General features: G+C 41.2%; 1 pseudogene; it reads left to right on the forward strand.

The window, feature by feature from the left end:
• The first annotated feature begins 188 nt into the window (after window positions 1-188).
• On the forward strand, window positions 189-4,802 carry LOC121870894 (annotated as a pseudogene).
• Window positions 4,803-8,001: the final 3,199 nt, after the last annotated feature.

Here is an 8,001-nt window from a genome sequence, read left to right on the forward strand (position 1 = left end):
CTGATTGGCCAATCCAGGACGTAGACGCTCGGGGAGTAGTCAAAATTTGGGGAGCCCAAATATATGTTTTCAGAAGTTTGAATGTTTCTCTTACAATCTGAGTGTGTAATTGCACAGTCGCTATGTTGGGTAAGGTCAATCACTAGGATTTAGTGTCCTATCACAACAAAGTTGCAAACTGCTCAAACATGCAGCAGAAAAGGTAAGTCTTCACAACTCCGGGTTCAGCAGTCATGGACTTCTATGGCGAGACTGAGAGCTTATATACTCGGCCACCGGAAGTACTGTAAGGCCGGATGTAAGCGTCGCAGGTGGCGACCCCAGAAACTCGCCGGTTTGCTGAATCCAACAGCATTGGAATGTGGCTAGGCTTGTCAGATGTCGGGGAGAATATCTCAGGTGGCGACCCCACCCCCCCCTCCCGTGATAACCTCGCCGGTTGGCTGAACTCCGTCGCTATGGAATGCGGCTAGGCTTGTCAGTTGTAGGGGAGAGTATCCACTACAATACACCCTTGCGCTAAACGCCATAACCATACCTAATGTAGGTTAGGTTAGATAGATTAGGTTAAATAAGGTAGGTTAGAATGGGTTAGAATATGTTAACTAGAGTGGGTTAGGTTAAATTAGATATATTAGGTTAAGTTGGGTAGGTTACGTTTGTTCATTTTATGTCTGTTAAATCATAAACAGTTTACCAGTATATAATGTAGCTGGTAAACCATTCCTCTGTTCTAACATTTCTGTGGTTGTAATTAAATGGTGCCGTCGTACTTAATTAAAAGGAAATATATATCCAAAGATGAAAACTCATGTCTTACCTTGAGAATGAAGCAAATCTAGGTAATACTTTAGACTTCAGATTCATGGGAAGGAACCAGTACAGGTATATGGATTTTTTTTTATAGAAAAAAACTGATTTCTTACTTAATGAATAGAACGAAATGGTTGGAGGAATTAAAAATTTCTGACTTATGGTTTCCTGATGTTTTCATCAACACACTTCTCTGCGATGTGGGGAGCTATCAGGGAAGCTGCCATTACTTGTTTATGCGTATGCCAAGACCAAGTTGTGTTGTTTAGTGTGGGTATCGCTTTCTGGTGATGAATTGGGTGCATGTCTATATTTTGACTTGTTATATCATGTTAAGGCATATCATGATCGACTAATTTGCATACGTTTTTTAAAACATCTTGTATTTGCATGAATTTGATAGACAATTTTGTGCGTATACACCCGTACCGTATGTTGTAATATGTTATATCTCTTTGATTGTAAGTTTTCATATTGGTAGTGCCTGGTGGTTAACACTTATAAAAGATACGTTTTGGAGCCTGCACCAGGTATATGTTTTAGCTATAGTAAGATATCAAGAAAATCATCACGCATTTTTAATTTTCACAGATCATCTTGTATAGTGGCGACAAGCTAGTAAACAGTACCCTCATTCACTACAGTTCACAGACAGATGTTCGTTTAGTAAAAAAGGATATTATAAGTTCACCTTTGACTCATTAGGGTGTTTAATCATCAGGTGAAATAAGCGGGGGCGGCAAATCATCAGGTGAAATAAGGTAGGGTGCCTAATCATCAGGGGATCCATGTGTTCTTTTATGGTGTTCCTCTTTTACATCAAGGACCAAGTTATCTACTATAGCTACCTGGCTTACTCCTCTTTTGTCTTCGTGTTGAAAAGTGAGATGATTAACGCGTGTATTTTTATATTAACTCCTAAACAAACTTTTTTTTCAGAACTGACAGAGACGCCCTGTGGCTATTTTGCTTTCTGAAGGGCGGTGGTCAGCATGGACGAGAGAAAGAGCGTACTAAGGAGGAATTCAAAAGGAGAAAGTTGCTTCAGCAGTTGGAAAAATAGGTAAAAAAGGACCTCAATAGGAAACAGGAAGAGTTGGTGACAACCATTAAGAACGCATTGAAAGAAAAAGCCACAAAATGTCTCAAAGTAGAGAAATCACCCAAGTTAAGGAAAAATACACGAGTGAAAGATCCCCTAAATTCTAAGAAAATGCAAGATGGGGTAGAAGTCCCTCGCAGAAAATATGTACGCAAAAACACAGAGAAAGTACCCCCAGAATGTGGTGAAACGCGTGAGCATGTGCAGAAAGACCCCAAAATTTGAAGAAAGATTCGCAGAAATATGGAAAAAAGTTAAAAAATTTAAAAAAGAAAGAGAACAAGTGAATTCAGACCCTAAATTAAGATAATAATAACACAAGGAAAAGAAAAGAAATACTGGCCACCGTTTTTTACGTGAATTATTGATTACCTAACGTTTCCTCTTCAGAGTAAAGAAGAAATTAAAATATCTTAGATACTGTTACGACCCTTGGGCCTCTTAAGGGTGTAATAATATCACAAATTCACAAATTACACTTTGTACTATAGGTCCAGGAATAGATCCCACCAAATTATCACCTCATTACTATGGGGTATATTGAAATACATGCAGTAGTTTTAATAACAGAATATATTAACAAATAATCAATAAAATAAATATATCAGTATGTACAAAAATAAACAAATACCAGTTAAATCTGATCAAATAAATGACTCAACCGAGTGACAAAATAATGAACACAAAAGTATTTAGTCTAGAAACTACGATGAACAACGTGGTCTATCCACCACACGAAACCTCATAAATAAGTAAGTTATTTTCCGTGGAACTCCAAAATATGATTAACAATAATCTTTCACAAATAATACTTCACTTGGTGTTATAAAAGTCGAGCAAGGTTTACACGTTATACCACTAGAAACATACTGTACAAGATAAGCTAATCCTAAGCTAATGGGTTCATACCCCGTTTATGAGAGCATAAACCTCTCCCTTTTTAATGCTAATTTCTCCCTCTCAATTAATATTTATTTTGACCCTAATTTCAGGAACAATCTTATCTGTTTCTTCCACTTCATGATTTGGGGCCTGAGCAGGCTTAGAATTAAACCTTTTATCTTTTATTCCTTTAATTATTACAAAAAATAATCAGTATTCCTCTGAATCAGCACTTAAATACTTTCTTATCCAAGCTCTAGGGTCTGCTATTATTATTTTTTCGGCTTCAATTATATTGGTTTCCCCCAGCTTCGCGCCACTTTGTTTGGCGCTTGCTCTTCTTAAACTAGGAGCCGCTCCATTTCATTTTTTATTTCCCCAAGTTATAGAAGGAATAAATTGAATCCAATCTATTGTGCTCATAACTGTTCAAAAAATTGCTCCTATACTTTTACTTTCGTATCTTACTTTTGATTACTTAGTAACAACTCTTTTGTTTTATGCAATTATTGTATCAGCAATTATTGGAGCAGTTGGTGGTATTAACCAGACAATACTTCGAAAAATTATGGCTTTTTCTTCTATTAATCACATAGCATGGATACTTTCTGCTATTTTGATTAGTGAAAATATATGAACAATATATTTTACTTTTTACTCTTTGATATCTTCTTCAGTGGCATTAATCTTTCACTTCCAACAGATTTTCCATTTTTCTCAAATTACTTCTAATAATGCTTCCCCCCTGCCTAATAAAATTCTTATAATTTTATCTTTGCTTTCTCTAGGTGGGCTGCCTCCTTTTACTGGCTTTTTCCCTAAATGAATTTTAATTCAAGAAATAACCTCTAGTTATTTTTTTGTCCCCTTATTAGTTCTACTGGCATCTACTTTGATTTCCCTATATTACTATTTACGAATCTCGATTTCGGCATTAGTTCTTTTTTCACCAAAATTTAAATGATCGTCTCCACACCGAAGACAAAGATTCTTTACCCCTTTAATGGCATTTGTCAATCTTTTTGGACTCTTTGTCCCATCAGTTTTTATTATATTCTAAGATTTTAAGTTATTTAAACTAACATCCTTCAAAGTTGTCAAAAAGAGAAAATCTTTTAAATCTTAAAATACTTTCATTTTAATATTTTTTAAGCCCCAGTGATACACACATCTTCAGATTTGCAAGCTAACGTCTTAATAATTTCCACTATGCAGCCTAATAAGAAAGTTTAAACTTGTTTATAGATTTACAATCTATCTCCTATTCCTCAGCCACCTTATCACGCAACGATGACTCTTTTCAACAAATCATAAAGACATTGGTACCCTATATTTTATCTTCGGAGCATGAGCAGGCATAGTAGGAACTTCATTAAGACTGGTGATTCGTGCTGAATTAGGTCAACCAGGAAGCCTCATTGGTGACGACCAAATCTACAATGTAGTTGTAAAATCTACAATGTAGTTGTAACCGCCCACGCTTTTGTTATAATTTTTTTTCATAGTTATACCTATCATAATTGGAGGTTTTGGTAACTGACTTGTTCCACTTATACTAGGAGCTCCAGATATAGTATTCCCTCGTATAAACAATATAAGATTTTGACTTCTTCCCTTTTCTTTAACATTATTATTAACAAGAGGGATAGTAGAAAGCAGAGTAGGAACCGGGTGGACTGTCTACTCTCCACTTTCTGCGGCAATTGCTCATGCAGGTGCTTCTGTTGACTTAGGAATCTTCTCACTCCATCTGGCTGGGGTCTCGTCTATTTTAGGTGCAGTAAATTTTATGACAACTGCCATTAATATACGAAGAAAAGGTATAACAATAGACCGAATACCCTTATTTGTATGATCAGTATTTATTACAGCAGTTCTTTTACTGCTCTCTCTTCCTGTTCTAGCAGGAGCTATTATTATACTCTTAACAGATCGAAACTTAAATACTTCATTCTTCGACCCAGCGGGGAGAGGAGACCCAGTACTTTACCAACACTTATTCTGATTCTTTGGGCATCCTGAAGTTTATATTCTTGTTCTCCCAGCTTTTGGTATAATCTCTCATATTGTGACACAAGAATCCGGAAAAAAAGAAGCCTTTGGAACTCTAGGAATAATTTATGCTATGATAGCAAATGGAATTCTTGGTTTTGTTGTTTGGGCGCACCACATATTTACTGTAGGTATGGATGTTGATACACGAGTCTACTTTACTTCCGCCACAATAATTATTGCGGTTCCTTCAGGAATTAAAATTTTTAGATGATTAGGCACCCTTCATGGTACCCAAATCAATTCCAGCCCATCCCTTCTTTGGGCATTGGGTTTTCTTTTTCTTTTTACTGTTGGGGGTCTTACAGGAGTAGTTCTTGCTAATTCATCTATTGATATTATTCTTCACGATACATATTATGTTGTTGCTCACTTTCATTATGTTCTATCTATAGGCGCAGTTTTTGGCATCTTTGCAGGAATCGCTCACTGATTCCCCCTATTTACGAGTCTATCTATATATCCTAAATGATTAAAAATTCACTTTTTGACTATATTTACAGGAGTAAATATCACTTTCTTCCCACAACATTTCTTAGGATTAAATGGGAAACCACGACGATATTCTGATTATCCTGATGCATTCACCGCATGAAATGTTCTATCTTCTATTGGATCAATAATTTCTCTTGTAGCCGTTCTTAGATTCATTATTATTGTATGAGAAGCTTTGGTAGTTAAACAAACAGTTATATTTTCTTTATTTTTACCTACTTCAATTGAATGACAGCATGCTTATCCCCCAGCTGACCACAGTTATATAGAAATCCCTATAATCACTAACTACTAAAATGACAGATAGATGTGCAGGATTTAAGCTCCTGTTAGGGAAAATTATTTCCTTTTAGTAATGGCAATGTAGGGGTATCGAGATATTAATGTTGTCTAGCACTCAGGATGGAAGGAAACTCTAATGTGGTTTTCTTGTATAATATATAAGTTATATGATAGACAGTCTGGTGCTGGAGGTGCCGTGTGGTGGGGAGCTGGTCAGTAGAGACGTTCGGTGAGTAGCTTGTTGAAGGAGGTAGATGTGCAGGAGCTTCGTTAGAGAAGATGTTGCCTGTTGCTGGCCTCCTGGTTGAATGAATGCTGGACAGCTAGGAGCTTGCTGGAGGAGGTGTTGCATGTTCAGGAAGATGGGCCAGAATGTGAGTTGGTTGGTGAGGAAGCTCAGAGAAGGACAGCTGGTGGGTCGCCATGCTCGCTGGCGGGAGCGAGGACCGCCAGGCAGGCGAGGAGAAGTGAAGGCCGCCAGGCAGCGGCAGAGGAGGAGGTGTTGCTTGTTCAAGAAGAATGGTCTGAATAAATCTCAATGGAGAGACAGAGCTTATATACCCAGCAGCCGCTATGAGTCATGTTGGGAAAACCCAGAAAGTCGCCGGTGAATAGTTTCGTTGCTAGGCAACGGCACGTCGGAATGCGTGGAGGTGCCGTGTGGTGGCTGCTACGCAGTTTGTAGGGGAGACGTCCACTACAATACTCCCCCTTCCCTCCAGGCGGTGTAGGAGACTTGTTGATTGTAGAGTTGCTTAGCACATGTGAGGCAGACCGGGCGGTGCATGCCTCATGTGAGACAACGGCGATGGCGTGATGAGCCGATCGCTGAAATACAACTGTCTAGATACACACTATCTGTGGGAGAAGGGAGAAAAAGGGTGTGTGGAGGCGATGAATGTTGTGCTTCCCTCACGACAGGTACAGGGTCGTCAGATGCGCCTGTTGGGGTGTGTGTGGGCCTGGGTCAGGAGCAGGGGCTGCGTCAGCAGAAGCGGATTAGGGCTCGTGACAGCAGCTGGGTCCACGACAGCAGCAGGGTGCAGGACATTAGCAGGGAGTGCCTGAGGGAGAAAAGAGGGGGTGTGGAGGCGATGGATGTTGTCCGGGTTGTGTTCCACACATAACACATACCGGGCAGGTGTATGTACGACTCGACCGCTACGTGTAACAACTCCATCCAGTGACACAAAACCTGTGGGAGAATTAGGAGGAGAAAGAGGGTTTGGGATTAGAGGAGGTTGTACAAGCAATGGTTGTTGTGCTCCTGCTGCTGCAGGGGCTGCGTCAGGAGGAGGGTCCATGGCAGGAGCAGGTTCTATGATAGAAGGGAGATCTATTACAGGTTCAGGTTCTATGACAGGAGGAGGGTCTATGATAGAAGGGAGGTTTATTACAGGTGCAGGTTCTATGACAGGAGCAGGTTGTACATGAGGGTGAAAAGAGGGTGCCCAGAAATGTCGTGGGCGTGGTGTTGCTGCCGGTGGTAACTGCGGGTAGACTGGTGCAGGCGTAGTTTGTTGATGGTGCTGCTGGGCTGGGGGCCCGACGGGTAAGGCGGCCGGTTTGACTCGGTCTATGCTGACGGTGTCATGTCTGCCATTCCGGATAATTGTCAGGAACTTTGCCGAACGGGTAACCACCTGGAAGGGTCCATCGTAGGGGCGTTGTAATGGGTTGCAGTGAGCATCATGCCTGACGAAAACATACTCGGCTGTGAGTAGTGCAGGAGGGATGTGTTCAGGGCGCCGAGTAGGCTGGCGTGGAGCAGTAGCTCTGAATGCAGAAACTGCTTGTCGTAGCTTTTGGAGTAAGTCGTGACGAACGGCTGAAGTCGTTTGGTTGGGATCAGGAGGGAGTGAGAAATCCCCGGGTAGCCGAAGGGGCTCGTCTAGTGTCAGATCTGCTGGGCTACAGTCCATATCCTCCTTGTGTGACGCACGGATGCCGAGGAGCACTAAGGGAAGCGCATCAGTCCAGCTGTAAGGGTCGTGCTGTGCCTTGAGTGCGTCCTTCAGCTGCCGGTGAAAACGCTCTACCATGCCGTTGGCTTGAGGGTGGTATGCTGTAGTGCGTGGTCTGGACGTGCCGAGGAACTGTAGGAGGTGCTGCCAGAGTTGTGACTCAAACTGTACTCCTCGGTCAGTGATTAGGGTTGCGGGGGGGCCAAAACGGGAAACCCAACCGGACATGAAGGCGCGGACAGTAGTCTCTGCTGTAGCGTTGGGCATGGGAATTGCTTCTGTCCACCTGGTGAAACGGTCGATGCAGGTGAAGATGTAGGTGCTACCGTAGGATGATGGTAGAGGTTCCAAAGACGCACTTAGCAGGATGAACTTTCATGTTGTTGTTCTGCAGGCGTTGGAGAAGGTTAG

Source organism: Homarus americanus, unplaced genomic scaffold (genome assembly GCF_018991925.1).
Source record: "Homarus americanus isolate GMGI-L3 unplaced genomic scaffold, GMGI_Hamer_2.0 scaffold52512, whole genome shotgun sequence".
NCBI lineage: Eukaryota > Metazoa > Arthropoda > Malacostraca > Decapoda > Nephropidae > Homarus > Homarus americanus.